The 20,192-nt window shown below is 43.2% G+C and overlaps 1 long non-coding RNA gene and 1 pseudogene across 1 annotated transcript in view; one reads left to right on the forward strand and one right to left on the reverse strand.

Moving 5' to 3' along the window:
* The window catches only part of LOC132378162 (uncharacterized protein K02A2.6-like), a 108,987-nt pseudogene extending 102,022 nt beyond the window's left edge, over window positions 1–6,965 (forward strand).
* A 12,340-nt stretch (window positions 6,966–19,305) lies between these two features.
* LOC132377854 (uncharacterized) overlaps window positions 19,306–20,192 on the reverse strand; it is a 44,716-nt gene continuing 43,829 nt past the window's right edge. Inside the window, exon 4 of the long non-coding RNA XR_009506810.1 lies at window positions 19,306–19,602. This is a non-coding gene — a long non-coding RNA (uncharacterized LOC132377854). The remainder of the gene's footprint in view (window positions 19,603–20,192) is intronic.

Genomic DNA, 20,192 nt, shown 5'->3' on the forward strand with positions numbered 1-20,192 from the left:
GTCAAAGCAATTACTGAGAGCGAGTGAGAACTAATATCATATAATCCCTAAGGATTTGAAGAAGTCATGAATCTAAACTAAAATATGTACAAGGTAATCCTCAATGATATAGAAATTTCACAATTCCTGACAGATGACATTTTTAGTATTTTTCTTACTTCACTCACATCTTGTTTCAGCCTTCTGACTGTATCTCACAGAACCAGGACCAGCAACCAGATTGGTCTTTAAAGCAAGAGGTTATTACTCGTTAAAAAGTGCTAGTAATGTCAATGGTCAAGATATTACACCAAGTTAAACAGAAAATGCACTTTCCGCTCTGTGAAATGACATGTTGAAGTTATACAGCAGCAAGTAACTGCAAAGGCTCTAAGAAATAAAATTTGCCGGGGTGTCATTTGTTTTTCATGCCACAGTGCAGTCCCTGTGGGTATTTTCCCTTCGTTTTCATTTCAGACATCTGTGGTCAATTTCACAGCCAATACAAACAGAGAACAGCCAAATGAAAAATGTGGAATTGATTTGCCTGAGTGCAATCCTATTTCTTTTACACTTCTTTCATCATAGGTCCTATCATCTCTGCATTTTTCAGGATTATATCTGTGGATAGCCTGTACTGTACTGATAATAGAAACTATCAGGCCTGTAAATCCTTGCTTATTGTTTTCATCAATCACATGCATTTCTACCATTGTTGACTGATATTCCTTTGTACTTAGTTCTATTGGGCTTACACCAAACAATTGCCACCCACTCCACATTGTCCTGCCAATTAAGATTTTAGTGTTGATTCCTGTGAGACATATTGGATATTGGCATTTACCAAAGTCTGCAGAAGATAATAAGAAAATAAAATCCATTTATTGGAGAGAAGCGTAAAGTCAGGCATAACAGTAGGAATAGGAATCTCAATAGGGGGATGAACAGGAGCTTCTGTGGCTGGGAAGGAGAAGCCAGGATGATATGTTGCCTCCATGTGCTAAGGTCCAGGATGTCTCAGAGTGGCTGCAAAATATTCTCCAGAGGGAGGTTGAGCAACCAGAGGTTGTGGTGCACATTGGCACTGATGACATAGGTAGAAAGGGAGAAGAGCTCCTGTGTAGGGAGTATAGTGAGTTAAGAAAAAGACTGAAGAACAGGACTTCTAACTCTGGATTATTCTCAGTGCCATGTGCTGGTAAGGGCAGGAATAGGATGGTAATCCAGAGGAATAAGTGACTGAGGAGATAGTGCATGAGGCATGGTTTCAGATTTTTGGATCATTGAGATCTCTTCTGGGGAAGGTATGACCCGTAAAAAAATGGATGGGTTACACCTGAACCCAAGGGAGACCAATATCCTTATGGGCAAGTTTCTAGAGCTGTTGGGGAGGGTATAAACTACGTTGGCAGGGGAATGGAAACCAGAGTGATGGGGCGACTGAGGACGAGCAGTTGGTATACAAGCAGATGCAGTGTATAGCGAGACTGGGAAGAAGGACAGGCAGGTGATAGGGGAAAATTGGAGTCATCAGGATGAGTTGCATGTACCATGGGGTCAAAATAGAGAAGGATGATGAATACAGGGCTGTAGGTGTTATATTTGAATGCTTGCAGAAAACAAAATAAGGTAGATGATCTTGCAGTGCAGTCTGAGATTGGCAGGTATGACCTTGTGGACATCTCTGAGTCGTGGCTAAAAGAAGATCATAGTTAGCAACTTAACGTCCAAGGATACACATTTTAACAGAAGGACAGGCAGGTAGACAGAAGGGGTGGGGTGGCTGTGTTAGTAAAAAATGAAAAAGAAGCGACATAGTATTACATGGAAAATGGGGAATCCTTGTGGGTAGAGTTAACAAACTGCAAAGTTAAATAGACTTCAATGGGAGTTATATGCAGCCCCCAAAATGGTAGCCAGGATTTGGGATGTAAATTTCAATGGGAAATAGAAAAGGCATGTAATAAAGGCAATGTTATGATAGTGATGGGAGGTTTCAGTTTACGGGTAGATTGGGAAAATCAGGTTGTTGCTGGATCTCAAGAGTGGGAGTTTGGACAATGTCTACAAGATGGGTTTGTAGAGCAGCTTGTGGTTGAGTTCATTAGGGGAAAGGCAATTCTAGACTGGGTGTTGTGTAATGAACCAGATTTGATTAGGGAGCTTGAGGTAATGGAACCTTTGGGATGCATTGATAATAATATGAATGAACTCTCTATGCAGTTTGAGAGGGAGAAGATGAAATCAGATGTATCAGTATTACAGTGGATTAAAGGGTATAACAGAGGCATGAGAGAGGAGCTGGCGAAAGTTGATTGGAAGTGGTGATGGCAGAACAGCAATGGAAGGAGTTTCTGGGAGCAATTCAGAAGGTGCAGAATAGACAAATCCCAGAGATGAAGAAATATTCTAAAGGGAGCAACACACACAAAATGGTGGAGTAACTCAGCAGGCCAGGCAACACTTATGGAAAAGAGTAAAACAATCAATGTTTTGGATCGAGACCATTCATCTGGACTTAGGATTCTAAAGGGAAGATGAAGCAGCTGAGGAATGACAAAGGAAGTCAAAGAAAACATAAAAGCAAAACAGAGGGCATATAATATAGCAAAAAATATTGGGAAGTTAGAATATTTAGAAACTTTTAAAAATCAGCAGAAGGGTATTAAAAATTCCATAAGGAGAGAAAAGATGAAATGTAATGAAATTTCAGGAGGTGCTTAACAGGATAAGAGCTCATAATATTACAGGAACAATACAAGAATGGATAGAAGATTGGCCGACTGGCAGCAGGCAAATAGTCAGAACGAAGGGGCCTATTTTGGTTGGCTGCCGGTGACAAGTTGTGCTCCACCGGGGTCAGTAATGGGATTGCTTCTTTTCACATTATATGTCAATTATTTGGATGATGGAATTGATGGCTTCGTGGTCAAATTTGCAGGCTATACAAAGATAGGTGGAGGGGCAGGTAGTGCTGAGGAAGCAGGAGGCTGAAGGAAAAAGATAGATTGTGTTGTAATGTATTATTAAAAGTAAGTTAATACTAACTGGGGAGCTGTTGGTAGCAAGAGGCGGGATCCGGGGTTGGCGGGGTCTTTACTTCCGCTCTTTTTTACTCCCAGTATGCATTGTATATGGTTCCTCCACCCATGCCGCACAAGGTACCTGGAAGCCTCTGTATTGTAAATATCATTTGCCATCCCAGTTGTCAAGTGGTCTTTTTGTAAAGTAGAAGTTACCGCATATTTTTGGCGATGAGCTAAACTGGATTTGTGGACGGGTCGGCCCCGTTTTCGATCAGGGGCTGTGAGCGGGTGAGGAGACTCGTGTTCGGATGGCTACGTTCAGAATGGTCGGTGTGTTCAACGAGCAAATCAGGGAGTGGCCGGAGTATGAGGAAAGGTTGGGCCACTTTTTCTGTGCTAATAGAATTACTGAGGAGGCTAAGAAGCACTCTGTTCTCCTGAGTTTGTGTGGGGCAAAGATGTACAAGCTGATACGGAACTTAGTTACACCGCGGAAACCGGGAGAAATTCTATATGATGAAGTGATCAAGCTCGTGGGGAACGACCACAATCCGAAGACTATCACCGAAGGCTAACGGTTCAAGTTTCACGGCTAGGTCAGTCTGTGGGTGATTTTGTGGCCGAGCTTCAGCAGCCGTCGGAGCATTGCAATTTCGGAGCCGTGTTGCATGACATGCTCCATGATAGATTAGTATGTGGCATTAATAATGACGCCGTACAACGCCGCTTGTTGGGGAAACACCACTGTTGACTTTCAAGACAGCCCTAGAGGCTGCTCAGGGCATGGAGTTGGCTGCTGATAATCCCAAGGATATACAGAAAGGATATGGGGGGGTCGCAGTGCTCTAAGTCAGAAGGGAGACTGGTAAACAGGAAAAGTGGGTGGAATGTTTTCAGTGTGGAGGAACGCACTATGTAAATGTCTGTAAATTCTAAGATACTGTCTGCCATGCTTGTAGCAAGAAGGGACATTCCATTAAAAAGTGCAGGAGCATAGAGGGTAAGGTTAAGCCTGGGCAGGGGAAAGCTCAACAGGCTCAGGCAGCCACACACCACCGAGGAGAAGCAGACGAGGAGGCAGCGTGTGCCTACAACATGTTTGAGGTGGAAACGGATGAGGGACCACCTGAACCATATTATGCTACAGTCACTGTTGAAGGAAAGGACATTAAGTTTGAGATTGATTCAGGGGTTACTGCATCGGTCATTAGTGAAAAGACCTACAGGAGGACATGGGGATCCAACCTGTCTCCCATCAGACCATCTAAACTCAAACTCAGGACCTATACGAGACAGCCCATACCTCATTCAGGGATGTTATATGTGGATATTTTGGGCGGGGGCCAGAAGGCTGAAGCCAGGCTGGTGATAGCTAAGGGCAGTGGGCCCAGTCTTTTGGGCCACGATTGGCTTTGCAAAATCCAGCTTAACTGGCATGAAATTAAGTATGCAACACGACGAAGGACATTCTGCAGCGGTATAGTGACGTTTTCAGGGACGAGCTGGGCACACTGAAGGGCGTGACCGTGAAACTCCATGTCGACCCTAAGGCCACACCATGCTTTTTTAAGCCCAGGTCAGTGCCCTATGCCATGAAAGGCAAAATCGAGGTGGAGCGGGTAAGTTTACAGGGGCTGGGCATCATTGAGCACGTTCAGTTTTCAAAGTGGGCGGCTCCTATTGTTCCAGTTTTGAAGGCGGATAAAATGGTGAGGATATGTGGGGACTACAAGCTTACAGTGAATCAGGTCTCTAAGCTGGAGGAGTATTCATTGCCACGGGTGGATGACCTATTTGCGACCCTGTCAGGGGGTAAGTTGTTCACAAAGCTGGACATGAGCCACGCCTACCAACAGCTGCTGCTCGACGAGGATTCAAAGGACTACGTCACCATCAATACGCACAAGGGATTATTCAAATACAATTGCCTGGTGTTTGGAGTGGCTTGTAGCCCTGCCATTTTCCAAACAACAATGGACTCTTTGCTGCAGGGGAATCCACATGTAGTGGTGTATCTTGATGATAGTTTGATCATGGGAGCCACGGAGGGGGAGCATCTGGCTAATTTAGAACAGGTGCTGAAGAGGCTCTCAGATGCAGGGCTGCGGTTGAAACGCGGAAATGTGTGTTCCTGGCTCCTAGTGTGACCTACTTGGGACACAATATTACAGCTGAGGGGCTTTGCCCAGTGGAGGAAAAAGTGAGAGCTATCAAGGAGGCCCCAAGCCCCAAGAGCGTCACTGAACTCAGATCAACTTTGGGCATGGTGAATCATTATGGCAAGTTTCTTCCTGATCTCTCAAAGGTTTTGGCCTCACTGTATAAGCTGCTTACAATGACATTAAGTAGCAGTGGGGTGAAGAGCAGGAGGAAGCTTTCAAGAAAGTGAAAGAACTGCATTCAGTGAAGCTGCTCGTTCACTATGACCCAGACAAGGAGATCACCCTTTCATGTGACGTTTCACCCTATGGAGTCGGGGCAGTTCTCTCACACGTAATGGAGGACCGTTCAGAGAAGCCTATTGGTTTTGCTTCACGTACCCTGACGGCTGCTGATAAGGGATATTCACAGCTAGACAAAGAAGGTCTGGCCATTGTTTTTGCGGTCAAACGTTTTCATCAGTACCTCTATGGACATGCATTCACAATTTATACGGATCACAAACCACTAATGAGCCTTTTTAGGGAGACCAGATGCATCCCACCACTAGCCTCAACCAGGATACAGCATTGGGGTCTCACATTGTCAGCCTACCAATATACTATCGTGTACAGAGCGAGTGGGGATAATGCAAACGCCGATGCGCTGAGTCGACTCCCTTTACCTGAGACGCCTGTTACTACATATGTGCCTCCAGAGACTGTGTTTTCATTGAAGAGGCTGTCCATGACACCTGTAAAGGTGACCCAGATCAAGCAGTGGACCCAGTCCTGTCTCAAGTCAAGACTTTTCCTTTACAAGGTTGACCCAGAGTTGTGGAAGGAGAGGACCTGAGGCCAAATGCAAGACCGAACTGAGTCTGCAGGATGTTTGCATTTTCTGGGGGATAAGAGTCATCGTGCATCCCCCTGACCGTTCACAGGAGGAAATTCATGAGACTCATCCTGGGGTGTCTGGAATGAAAAGCCTTGCAAGATCCTACGTCTGGTGGCCAAGAATAGATCAGGATCTGGAGAATAAGGTAAAATCATACACGCAATGTCAGACCAATCAGAACATGCCACCACCAGCTCCTTTGCACCCATGGGAGTGGCCAGTCTACTCCTGGTCTAGGCTACATTTGGACTTTGCTGGCCCCTTTATGGGACAGATGTTTCTTGTAATGGTAGATGCGCATTCCAAACGGATCGAAGCTCACTTCATGAGCAACGTCACAGCCCCCTCAACCATAGACAAACTCAGGCAAGCATTTGCAGTCCGCGGGTTGCCTGACACTCTGGTCACTGATAATGGCCCGACGTTCACCAGTGAGCTTTTCGGTGAGTTCATGCCGCAGAATGGCATTTGTCACATTCAGACGGCCCCTTTCCACCCAGCCTCAAATGGTTTGGCTGAGCGGGCTGTTCAGACAGTGAAGGAAGGCCTGAAGCGGATGACAGGAGACTCTCTTAGTGCCCGGCTTTCATGTTTCCTGTTTAAATACCGCTTCACTCCACAGACTACGACTGCATGCACTCCAGCAGAGATGCTGATGGGGCGTAGGCCTAAGTCAAGATTTAACCTGCTGCGCCCAGACATGAAGGCAAAAGTGGAGAGAAAGCAGGAAAAGCAGAAGGAGGGACATGATCAACATGCACGAGAGAGACAGTTAGAACCGGATGACAATGTCTATGTGAGAAACAATCAACAATGGCTACCTGGGGTTATTCTTAAGCAGAGTGGTCCAGTCTCCTATGTTGTTAAGCTGACTGATGGGCGTGTTTTCCGCAGACATCAGGACCATGTGCGCCTGCGTCATGATTCCGGCTCAGAGGTAGACAGTTCCATGGAGTTTCCAATGGTGAGACAGACTACTGGGGAAGCATGTCCACCAGTGACTTTGCTAGAGGGAGAGACACTGGCAGAGGGGGCAGAGTCCCCTGAAGAGGATGGACATTCTCACGCGGACACACAGACCCCACTCGTGTCCCCAACTCTAGATCCACCCAAAACATCTTCACCAGTGGTGCCTGCTGGGTCACCGGGGGTAGTGTGTAGATCGCAGCACCCTCGCCAACCTCCTGAATCTTTGATTGGATAATTTCTTTTGTTGTTAGATTGAATGTTGAATTTGCCATTTTTTTTTAGGTGTTTTTGTATTGGTAACTTGTTGCTAATGATATCACTGGTTGTATTTCCCAGTTCTTCTATATTTGGGGAATGTTGGATTTTAAAGGGGGAGAAGTGTTGTAATGTGAGTATTATTAAAAGTAAGAATACTAATCGGGAAGCTGTTGGTAGCAAGAGGCGGGATCCGGGGTTGGCGGGGTCTTTACTTCCGCTCTTTTTACTCCCAGTATGTATTGTGTATAGTTCCTCCACCCTTGCCGCACGAGGTACCTGGAAGCCTCTGTATTGTAAATATCATTTGCCATCCCAGATAAAGTTGCTCTTTTGGCCATCAAGTTGTTGAGTAGTCTTTTTGTAAAGTGGAAGTTACCAGAGATTGGGAAAATGAGCAAAGAAGAGGCAGATGGAATATAGTGTAGGGAAGTCTATCATCCTGCTCTTCACTTTGGTAGGAGAGATTAATGTGCAGACTTTTTCTAAACAGGCAGAAAATACAAAAATCAGAGGTGAAAAAGGACCTGGAAGTCCTCATGCAGGATTCCTTATATGTTAACTTGAAGGTTGAGTTGGTGGTAAGGAAGACAAATGCAATGTTAGCATTCATTTTGAGAGGGACTAGAATATAAACACAAGGATATAATCCTGAGGCTTTATAAGGCATTGATCCGACTGCACTTGGAGTATTGTGAGCAGCGTTGGGTGTATTTAAAGCAGAGGTTGATAAGTTCGTTGTTAGTCATAGCAGCAAAGGTTACAGGGAGAAGGCAGGAGAATGGAGTTGAGAGGGATAATTAGTTATGAAAGAATGGTGGAACAGACTCAATGGGCTGAGATTTCTAATTCTGCTCTTATGTCTTATGGTCTTATTTGGTTAATCATTGCAAAATATCTTTCTCAATATTGAAAATCCAGAACCAAATTTCTAGAAATGCAACAGATAGATCTGAATTTCAAAAAAGACCAAAGGCTATAACTTAGAATAGAGCAATGCAAATTGTTCAGTAAATTATGGTGACAATTTATGGAGTATCTCTTAACGGCTAAAGAATTGTATCAGTGTGTGGCATTCGGATGACACCATTGTTTCAGTAAAATGTAAGATATCATTTCCATCTTACACTTAGTGGCCTAATTATTAGGTATACCTGTACACTTGCTCATTAATGCAAATAACTAATCAACCAGTCATGTGGCAGGAACTCAATGCATAAAGCAAACAGAGATGGTCAAGCGGTTCCATTGGTCAGACCAAGCATTAGAATAGGAAAAAAAATGTGATCTAAGTAACTTTGACCATGGACTGATTGTTGGTGTCTGAAAGGGTAGTTTGAATATACAAGAAGCTACCGATCTCCTGGAGTTTTCTAGCACAGCATTTTCTAGAGCAGGGATTCCCAACCTGGTGTCCATGGGCCCCTTGTTTAATGGTATTGGTTCATGGCATAAAGAGATTGGGAACCCTTGCTCTAGGGTTTACAGAGAATGGTGAGAAAAACAAACAATATCCAGTAAACAGCAGCCATTTAAAATTCGTTTGGCTCCTCTGCTGAAATATGCAAGTATTTTCTGTCTGTGTTTTTCTGACATGGTCTTGTCTACGTCAGAAAATCTGACCCTGAGGTTATTCTGAAGGCTCCACCTGAAAAATTAAAACATGGAAGTATGTATATATAAAAAGTATAAAAATTATATATATATTACTTCTGTTGTTTACTCTATCTCATGAGGGCATAAGAAGAATTTAAGATGGGGAGAATTTAATTTGAGGGAACTGATATATAAATTTCTGTCTCACAGATTGAAACAGATTTGCATAGGCTTGATTAAAATGACTGTTACTGATTTCTGGGAAGCTTAAACTGTAAATTAAACTTGACTACCATTCCTAGGAAATACATACAAAATGCTGGAGGAACTCAGCAGGTCAGGCAGGCTATAGAAAGGAAGCAAGCAAAGTGTCAACTTCTGCTCAACATGTGATAGCCTTTTCAACTTTACTGGCTAGGAGAGCTATTTTGCTACATTGGAAAGAATCTAATCCACCTACTGTTTTTTATTGGCTCTCCTCCATTATGTCATGTCTAAGCTTGGAGAAAATTAGAAGCCGGACACTTGATACATCCTTTAATTTTGAACAAGTCTGGTGACCCTCTATTCAATATTTTCACATGATTTGATTTGTTATTTAGTTATTTATTTTTCTTTCTTCTCTTTGGGGAAAATCCTTATCCGTGAAGGTTCGGAGATGACTGGATGTTTTTTTTCTCTCTATTTTTTTAAAACTTTTTATCCTCCATTGGATTGCCCCAACTTACTTTTTCTTTCTTTTTTCTTTCTCTTTTTTTGTTTCAGTTTAGTTAGTGGGTTTTTTTCCCCCTTATCAAATAAAATTTCCAATCTTTTTTTATGATTGCTATGAGGAGTCGTAGTTTTTTTTTGACCATTGTATATATAACAGTGTAGCGGTGTGCTACACACAGCGCTAAAATAACGACACATAGTCGATGAGCTGCAGTTGCAAAAGAGATTTATTCGAACTTCGCGGCCTCGCTTTAAAGCCTTCCTGATCCCGCCCTCCCCAGTATTCACAGTCCCGTCCTGTGCGCGGGCTTTTCCCCTTGCTGGTGAAGCAGACTTGGCGCCCTTTTTGGGACTGGCCTCAATGCCGGCGTGCGCCGATTTGTGAGCCAGTACGAGTGCGCTGGGAAGTGGGTCGCCACAACAGCGTAATATTTTACCTATTTGATTTTGACATTATATACTTCCTGTTTTTAATATTGCTATTTATATGTCTTTTATACTATCTGTTTGCTAAACTCCTCCTCTGATTTTTATATTCTTTATTTGAAAATCAATAAAAAGATTGAAAACTGAAAAATGAAATGAAAGGAATGAACAGTCGACATATCAGGCCGAGACCTGTGATGTGCAAACCAAGCTAAGATGGGGTCCAGAGTTGGCCCCACTGTGAACTACGCTGCTAATGAGAGAGAGAGAAGAAGAGGGGGGAGGCATCCTGCTGCAGATGAGAGAGAGAGAGAGAGACATGATTTAATATTATGGCTCCTTAGCTGATTGTTTACCTTTACTCCAAGGACACCTTCTTTGTCTGCTAGTTAAGATTCCTGCAGAGGCAGCAAGGTGGAGCCAGTTTGATGGACAGCCGGTGTCCAGCAAGTGATGAAAAAAAGCGGGTCTGGTAAGACACAAGCAGACATGCCACAGAACACTGAAAGAGCGTTGTGCACCCACGCTGAAGGTGGGGGTTTGGAGGATCGATTCGGAGAATCGGCTCATAGTGTGTGAAGGTGTGACCGGTGGGGGCTTGTGTGTGTGTCCACCCTTGCCTGGGTGACAGGCTTACCACTGAAGAACGGTCGTGCATGGTACGGGGTCACAGTCGGTGACCATAACAGGACAGGAAGACAACCGAAGGTCAATGGCAACGGCATCACCTCTCTCTCTCTCTCTCTCATCTGCAGCAGGATGCCTCCCCCCTCTACCTCGACTAAACTAAACTGAACTGAACTCTGCATCATCGTAAGACTATTCATTTACCCCTGGACTTTGAAAGAGCTTGGTTTTGATTCCTATTTCCACACTTCTGTATATATCATTGCTAACCTGTTTTATATATATATTACTTAGTTTACTAATAAACACTATTAGTTACAGTAATACCAGACTCCAACATGTGCTCCATTTCTGCTGGTTCAGTAACCTGGTCACGGGGTACGTGACAGACCCTTCATCAGGACTGGAAGAAGAAGATGAGTAGCCTGAGTAAGAAGATTGGGGGGCGGGAGGGGAGGAAGAAGTACAAGGTGGTAAGTGATAGTGAAACTGGGAGGGGGAAGTGTGAAATAAAGAGCTGGGAAGTTGATTGGAGAAAGAGATAAAGGGCTGAAGGAGGGGGAATCTGATAGGAGAGGGTAGAAGACCAAGGAAAAAAAGGAAGGAGGAGGAGCACCAGAGTGAGGTGAGGAACTGGCAAGGAAAAAGTTGAGACATGGAAACAGGAATGAGACAGGTGAATGGGAGAGGGGGTTTGCAATTGCCAGAAGTTTGAGAAATCAATGTTTATGCCATTAGATTGGAGGCTACCCAGTTGGAATATAAGGTGTTGCTCCTCCAATCTGAGTGTGGCCTAACTGCGGAAGTAAAGGAGGCCATGGACTGACATGTCGCAATGGGAATTGGGAGAGGATTGAAATGGGTTTCTCCAGCATTTTGTGTGTGTTGCCTTGGATTAGCAGCACCTGCAAATTTTCTTGTGTCACAGTTGCTAGGAAATTGAGTTTAGTAACTTTTAAGATATGAATGCAGTCTAAACACCAATTAAATATACACCTGGGGGAAAGGGGTTGACATTTAATTTGGGGAGGGAAAAAGAGAAATGGTGGATATAATTATTTGAACTGAATATAATCCCTGGAGTTAGTAAAGTAAATATATAGGGCCTGTATTTCCACAGATTTTAAAACTAGTTTGCTATCTGTGGTTTTTAGCAGAACTAATATAAATGCAACATTTTATTGATCCATTTCTTGCTGATGTCAATATTCTAATTGCTAGGGTCTCTTTCCCATTTAACCTTAGCAGGAGAAGAGATCAAATCAATCTGCATCTTGACAATGATCTTGTAAAGTCAGCTAGTCCCTGCTTGTCTCATAGAGATGAATTATATTCAGCTTTTTGATGAGGTTATAATGTTCAAGTGGAATCTCAATCATATATCAAGCTCCCGGCCAACACAGCAGTTTCATAAACAGCCCAATCAGCTGAGGTCAATGAACAACATCTTTTTGGCCATTTGATTCAGAATTCAACATTGTACCCTGGGTGTATCACCTGCAGTAGAATGCTGCAATGCAAAATGCTATGCTCCGATCTCATGTTTAATATTGAAGTTTTTAAATATTCGTGGAATATATTTGTTCTCCAGTAATCCATTATCTGATCATGTGGAAGTCCCAGTGGTTTGGCATCTAGCTCAGTCGGTGATGTTTGCCACATTTCCTATTTCCCTGGGTTCTCAGGTTCTCCATCCAATCATTGGGCCCTTCATTCCTGTGCTCACTTTCCACCCACTGGGGCCTGGTTTGCTGTAGCTCAGCTCTCTTCACATTCACAAAGTTCTTTTGGCCAGGCTTCCTTGAAATATTCATGGTTCTCTTTCCAGATTCATTCGAATGTTACTGTGTAGCATCTTAACAAAGCCTGAATTAAATTGTATTGGAGCATTAATAAAATAACATCCAATAATTCAGCATCTGCAAAATCCCAAGCACACTGGATCAATAGTTTTAATTTCAGTGGGTCACTTCTCTCTGAAAGAACTCCAGAAATTTAATCAGAGCTTTTAAAAGTTCCATTATATCGTACAAAAAAACCATACAGAATTTAAACTAACTAACTAACTTTCTTCACTTTATTTTGTGGAACGCAAATAGAGATTCAAAAAACTATTTAAATAATTTGAGAAGTTGTATTTGGTTTTAATCATCCCTTTCCCAGTACAGTTTGGTGTTAGAAATAGTATCAGGAATGTCAGGAAATGTAGAGAAGGCTTTACGCAAACAGCCTGGGGAGGTGGATTCCTGTCAGGAACCAACACATTTAACCACCCTGAAAGGCCATGATGATAATGTTCCAGCTGTGCTTCTGCATTTCTGCTGCACTCCACTGCAAGGGTCCCAAGTTTCTGTAATCAGCACCAAGTGTGCGCCTCGATGCTGGCAAAATATGTCGCCTCCCTTCCGCTTGTAGATGGTCAAAACCTGACACATCTCAGTGGTGAACTCCTCAAATTTATTGCAGATGGTGATTTATTGTCCCAGTTAGTGGTGGCCCAGGTCAGAGTTGCCACAGTCAAGAGAGAGATGACAGGCAACTTTGACTTGATCTGTAGAATACTGAGATGGTTGCAGCTCAATGTGAAAGAAAGACTGGGACAGGAAAGTGCAACATTGGGTTAAGGATCTGAAGTGTTCAGGCACTGGAATCTGGGTTCCAAGGGAGGAGGTTGACAGGCATAAGGTTGCTGTAATAAGACAGAGCTGGTTGAGGGTGGTGATGATTTCCTGCTGCTTCTGAATCATGTCCTCATTAAAGCACACAACTTCCTTTAAGTGAGCAAACTTTGCTGGGCCAATCGTTAGTTCACCCATCCTGTCAGGAGACATAAGGGAGCTTGAACCAAACACAAAGCAACAGAGATAATTTCGTGGTGAGCGATAACTTTAACAATAAACTGCAAAAATCATGTCACATGGAGTCACAAAACAAGAGAGAAAAGATATTTAACATGGCAAGGCTAAGAACAACTGGTTGAGGCGGGCTGATTTTTTGGATTGACAAGGACTGTGGCTGAGAGCTGGGTTTAAATAGGCTGCAGATCATGAGTTGGAAATGACTGGCAGGTGAGCCCTGTTAGCTGGATAGAGATTGGAAGGAACGTGACTGTGTCAGCTTGACTTTATTTTTCCTCAGCGTAAGTAAGTAATTAGACACAATTGAAATAAGATAAAAGATAATAAGTAAGATAAAAGTCTTAATTAATTATTGTTTGTCTTTGTAGAAGTATGGAATGTTTATCTAAATATCCTGATTCACCATCCAGAATTTGAATGCAACAACTTATTCTTACTTATGTGTAATAATAAGTTATCACACACATTGTAATTATTGTTGCCTAACATTTACTTTGTAACCTGTTATGGTTTTAAAAATCTGCCAGCCTTCATTAAATTGTAAAGCTACATTCTACTTGCATTATGAATAAAAATCCTTAAAATCTCTCAGGTCATTTCAAATTGAATGGTACAGGAGGCTACTTAGCTAAATTATCATATTCAGATACACACGAAGGCTGCATCTTAAATCCTGTATTAGTTAATTTAATAATTTGTTTAATTAGATTAGTATTGTCACATATACTGAGATACAGTGAAATATTTTGTTTTGCATGCAATCTGTATAGATAACTTCTAAGCATAAGTACAATTAGGTAGAAAAAAAGGCAGAACAATTCTAATAGATGTAATTAATAGATTTGCTGAGAGCAACTTACTCTGCTGTCATCCAAGCAATATTAGTTGTTACATACCCCGTAACTGGGTCACTTACCAGCAAAGATAGAGAGGTCCGTTGAAGTCTGATGGTACTATTTTTAACAGTATTTATTGATAAAAATACACAAAAATAAGATCAATGCAAACATACAGATAATATACGTCATCAATACTAAATCTAAAAGTGCGGGTATAATAATAATCAATAAGAAATAGCTCTATCGTTGTATCATTGTCTAGGGGATAATATATTGTCTGATGGAAATATAAAAGTCACTCAAGTTCATTCAAGCTGCAGCTTTTTGGTTGGAGAGAAAGACGGAGGTTTAACTTGCCCATTCCTTTTATGATGTCAATCCTTTGAGAGTCGTTGGGGGACTGATTTCCCCTTTGTGGTTAGCTAAAGCCATGCTTCCATGGTAAAGGCCCACCGATTCCAAGGCAAATGGAAAAGGATGCACGTGGGCTTTTCCACCGGCTTTCGCTATTACGCTGTTACAGGAGTTCTAGCGTTTCTTCTGGTGCGTCTGAAGAGGCTGTTCCCCAGACCCTCTTTTATCCTGACTCACAGGGTCTCAGATGTCAATCAGGTTGGGATGATGCAATCCCTCCACCAACCCCCCCCCCCCAACCCGGTTCATTGCCTGGGGGCTTCGATGCATCGTACAGTATTCAATACACAATTCCATCTCCAAGAGACAATAGCCGTTATCAATGGTTCCGCCTTTCGGAGGCCAGGACACATTCCAAACTCTTTGTGGATTCTGCATTTCTTTCTCTCATTTCCTGGGTCTGCTAAACTGACTTAATAGTGATCTTGCAATTCTCAAAAAGGAGGGGGCCACGGACGTAACACCCCCTTTCTTCAACGCGTTTTCTACTATCGGAAAAAAATGAAGTAATACAGAGTCTCACAGGATTTTAGAATCTAACACAACACCAAAGTTTTTTCTCTACAGAGTAATACAGTTATACATTCAATTCAGAACCTAGATGGTTACCGATTGCATTGTCACTTCCTTTAATACCTTAACATCTTGTACCTTACTAAAGACTTGTAGCATCAGACTCCAATTTAGTAACCAACTATTTGTAGGTCTTATTTTTCTTTAGCAAACAAAAACTAAAGAGTTGTGATCTTAGCTTACGGGTATACTACAAAAGTTCATGCAAATACTGATCTTTATGTTGCTTTCAAACTTAACAGGCAGGCTTCCATGGGGTTGTCTTTATTATTCACATGCTTTGTCGAAATCCCATAAAACCGGCTTTTGCTATTTAAAAATGGCGTCCCCATTAACCCTCACCTCTTTTCCGGTTACTCCCATGTAGGGAGCTTGGGCACGCTGACGAAATAGGCTTTCGTCTGCTCCTTCCATAGGAGTTATTTTATCAACAATGTGTCCCAAACTTAGACCATCTTCTGAATTTCCACCCAATTCTTTAATTTTACGCAAGTTACTAGTTTTCTCTTCAGGACCCTTCAGGCTATTAGTTTTCAGTTCAAACTCTTTGTTCAAACAGCATTTCAAATTCTGCCTTTTCACACCACACTCTGGAATAACAATAGCGTGTGGGGCCCCGTTACCTTCCAACTCAACCTGTAATTGATTCGCAGGCACCTTGTTACCAAGCCATTGTCTCTGTAGCCTGGTTGCTGCCTTTGATATCAATCCAGCCTTTAAATTTTCTTCATTCAATTTGGGAACTACATATTTCCCTTTTCCTTCAATAATAATATTCATCTCCCCACATTTGATCTCCGCATTAACTTTTAACACACCTTCGAGCACAAACACCTGGGAACTCTCACTTCCCACTATTACCAAGGTTAACCCTTTCTTCCCTGAACCAAGTCTATCTGACCCACAAGGACTGCATTCCTTTTCAACTGAATCAAATACCTCAGACTTTTTCTGAGCTCCATTACTAGGTTCAGTACCACGTGCATCCACATCTTGGACACACTCAAATGGGACATTTGCCTCTTCCAGGCTTTCAATACCCGTACCCGGTTCAAATTCTAAATTCCCCTGATTCTCCCAGCTACTCTCTGGGCAACTCCCTTCTGGAGTAAACTCAACCCCATGGGCTGAAACAACCTCATCTGCCAACCCAGCAGACTTCTTCAAGGTAATGGCATCCTTTTCATCTAGGACTGCCCTCATTTCATTATCCGGAACACCTTTAGAAGTTTCAACTTCTTCAAACAGTTCTGCCAACCCAGATAGATCATCCATGTCCAACTCTGGACCTTTCAACAGCTCTGTCTGTTTCTCATCTTCATTTTGTGCCTCTAGAAGTTTTCTCCTTGCTAAGGGCAGGTCTACCCCCCTCCCTTACTCTCTTGCACTTTCCTATTCTCCGTTTTCCTGCCCTCCTGGTACAGGGTCGGTAAAAAAGTCTCGGCCAAATCGATACTGGCCAGATTTAAACTGCTCTCTGTCTCAGCTGCCTCTCTCGACATGCAGCAAGTGATCGCGCATGTGGGATAGATCTTGGAATCTAGGGGCGGGGCCGCAACGCTCACCGGCCGGCTCATCAGCGTCATTGCTGACCAAACCTTCCCACCGGCTAAATCATTACCAAGAAGGACGTCCATGTCAGTTCTCGGGAATTCTGATCGTACCCCCATTTCAACTGGTCCAGAGACTAGCTCAGAATTCATAATGACCCTATGCAAGGGCACCATTTCCATCCCTTTGCCTATTCCTTTCACAGCTACCATTCCTGTCTTGCGACCAAAATCTAGTACCTTACTGCTGATCAATGATAGTTCAGCCCCCGTGTCTCTCCAGATCCGTACTAGAACTGGTGTGTCTCCCTCCCTCACAGACACAGTTCCGTTTGACATACAAGTCTCAGACCCTTCTCGTACTCTGTCTACTCAGGGCTCTCTTGTCAATTTACTGATTACCATGGCATATCCAATAGGGACTGCTACTTTCCCTTTTCCTGTCTCTTTCCTCAGAGCAAAGCACCTAGATGCAATATGCCCTCCCTTTCCACAATTAAAACAGGTCAAGCCCGGAAATCTCTGGCAGTCTTGCCTTTCTCCCTCAATCTTACCACTAGCTCCCGGCGGGACCTCTGCCTCAGCCAGCGGGCTTTCTCGATCGTTCCCACGGTCTCTCTGGGAACTTTTATTCAAAGAAAACTTTGTCTTGTGGGTTAGGGCATATTCAGCTGTGAACCTAGCAAAGTCTGAGATGGACTTATTCGGCTTCTCATTCAAATACATCTGGATATCCTCCGAAACACAACCTTTAAATTCCTCAATCAGAATTAACTCCCTGAGACGCCAATAATCCTCGTCCACTATTTCTGCTGTGCACCATCGGTCCAAGAGCACACCCTTCTCATAGGCAAACTCGGTATACATCTGATTCCACCCTTTCTTTAAATTCCTGAACTTTTGTCTGTACGCTTCAGGTACTAACTCATAACTCCGGAGAATGGCTGCCTTTACTTTGTCATAACTCTCCTCCTCTTCCTCCTCCAGGGACAATGCCGTATATGCTCGTTGTGCCTTCACTTTTAACACACTTTGTAACAATGCCACCCACTGCTCTTTGGGCCACTTCTGGTGGCCACTGCCACCTTTTCAAAAAGCAAGAAATAACTATCAACATCTGTCTCCTCGAATGGAGGTACTAACCTCAATTCCCGACTAACATTAAACTGCTCCTCTTGGTCTGACCCTTGATCTCTTCACCCTTGCCTTAACTTCTCCATCTCCAAGTCATGTTTCCTCTGTTTCTCTGCCTCCTACTACTTTCTCGGCCCTCTCTTTCTCTTTCTCAGCTGCTTCCAGCTGTTTTAACTGAATTTCATGCTCTCTTTGTTTCTCAGCTCTTTCCTGCTTCCGTTTCACCTCTAACTCCTTTAACTGGAGCGCATGCCCCCTTTCTCTCTCGGCCCTTTCTTTCTCCTCAGCTGCTTCCAGTTGCTTTAACTTAATTTCATGTTCCAACCTTAATTTCTCCAACTCTAACTGAGCCGTCCCACTAGCTGGTACCTTTTCAGGGATATTTTCCAATACCTCAGCTGCAAACACATTCTTCCCAATATAATACTGAGTTATTGCTCTTTGCACCTCCCGCTTTTTCATGGACAACCTCACCTCTGCGAGGTTTAGCCCTTTTGCCAGATTTATCAAGTCCGATTTGGTGGCCGCCTCTAGCACTTCTAGAGTTGGGTTTTCTATAAATTCATCCACGTTCATCTTTGCTGGTTTCCCGTCTGGCTACCCGCGTAACCAGATTCAAGTTTGTACTTACAAGCCTGATTCACTGGCCTCCCAATTTGGTGTCAAATCCTGAGACGAGAACCCCAAGTGTTACGTACCCCGTAACTGGGTCACTTACCAGCAAAGACAGAGAGGTCCGTTGAAGTCTGATGGTACTATTTTTAACAGTTTTTATTGATAAAAATACACAAAAATAATATCAATGCAAACATACAGATAGTATACGTCGTCAATACTAAATCTAAAAGTGCGGGTATAATAATAATCAATAAGAAATAGCTCTATCGTTGTATCATTGTCTAGGGGATAATATATTGTCCGATGGAAATATAAAAGTCACTCAAGTTCATTCAAGCTGCAGCTTTTTGGTTGGAGAGAAAGACGGAGGTTTAACTTGCCCATTCCTTTTATGATGTCAATCCTTCGAGAGTCGTTGGGGGACTGATTTCCCCTTTGTGGTTAGCTAAAGCCATGCTTCCATGGTAAAGGCCCACTGATTCCGAGGCAAATGGAAAAGGATGCACGTGGGCTTTTCCACCGGCTTTCACTATTACGCTGTTACAGGATTTTCTAGCATTTCTTCTGGTGTATCTGAAGAGGCTGTTCCCCAGACCCTCTTTTATTCTGACTCACAGGGTCTCATATGTCAATCAGGTTGGGATGATGCAATCCCTCCACCCCCCCCCCCTCGGTTCATTGCCTGGGGGCTTCGATGCATTGTACAGTATTCAATACACAATTCCGTCTCTAAGAGACAATAGCCGTTATCAATGGTTCCGCCTTTCAGAGGCTAGGACACATTCCAAACTCCTTGTGGATTCTGCATGTCTTTCACTCATTTCCTGGGTCTCCTGAACTGACTTAATAGTGATCTTGCGATTCTCAAAAAGGAGGAGGTCACGGATGTAACATAGTAAGCAGGCATTTGATTGGTTTTGATTTTAGTGATATGTGCATTAGTTTGTACATTGGCTCCTCGAATCAGGGAAGGTACTAAGTCATCTCTCTATAAAAGCAAAGATAAAGAATTTGAAAGCATATTGGTGTAAGAAGAGAGGGCTGAAAGACGTAAGCAATTCAGAAGTTTTGGAAGAATGAGAGTGTGTAGGAGCATCTGTCCTTTAACATGGGAGAATATGACACATGAGAGGATGGCATTTCTGGAGCTGAACAGCCTTTAGGATTGCAATGTCGAACCACAGCAGTTTAGTGAATGAACTGCTGGAGCCAGGATAGTACTGAGGCTGTGGTCAGAAACACTGCTGGTCTCCTCCAGGTGGGATGTGGCTGCCTGCTTTGAAAGGGGACGTCCTTTTACAGGACATGAGGTGGAAGAGATTTCCATCATTGCATGGTACACAGTACACAATCTGGCAAACTGAAGTTGCTGGCCAGGACTAGCGCAAGATTAATGGGGAAACCCAGGGTCAGAGGGCCAAGAGGTGGAGTCTGAAGAGCAGCAACAGTAACGAGGAAAGGACAAAGAAGGAGCTAGCAGGGGTAATCCCTGCTCAGTATCCACTATCATCCCCAAGCTCAGAGGAGAAAGAGGAACCAAGCATTGCAAGCATGGGCTAATAGGGGTCTCTGATAAGA

Source organism: Hypanus sabinus, chromosome 19 (genome assembly GCF_030144855.1).
Source record: "Hypanus sabinus isolate sHypSab1 chromosome 19, sHypSab1.hap1, whole genome shotgun sequence".
NCBI lineage: Eukaryota > Metazoa > Chordata > Chondrichthyes > Myliobatiformes > Dasyatidae > Hypanus > Hypanus sabinus.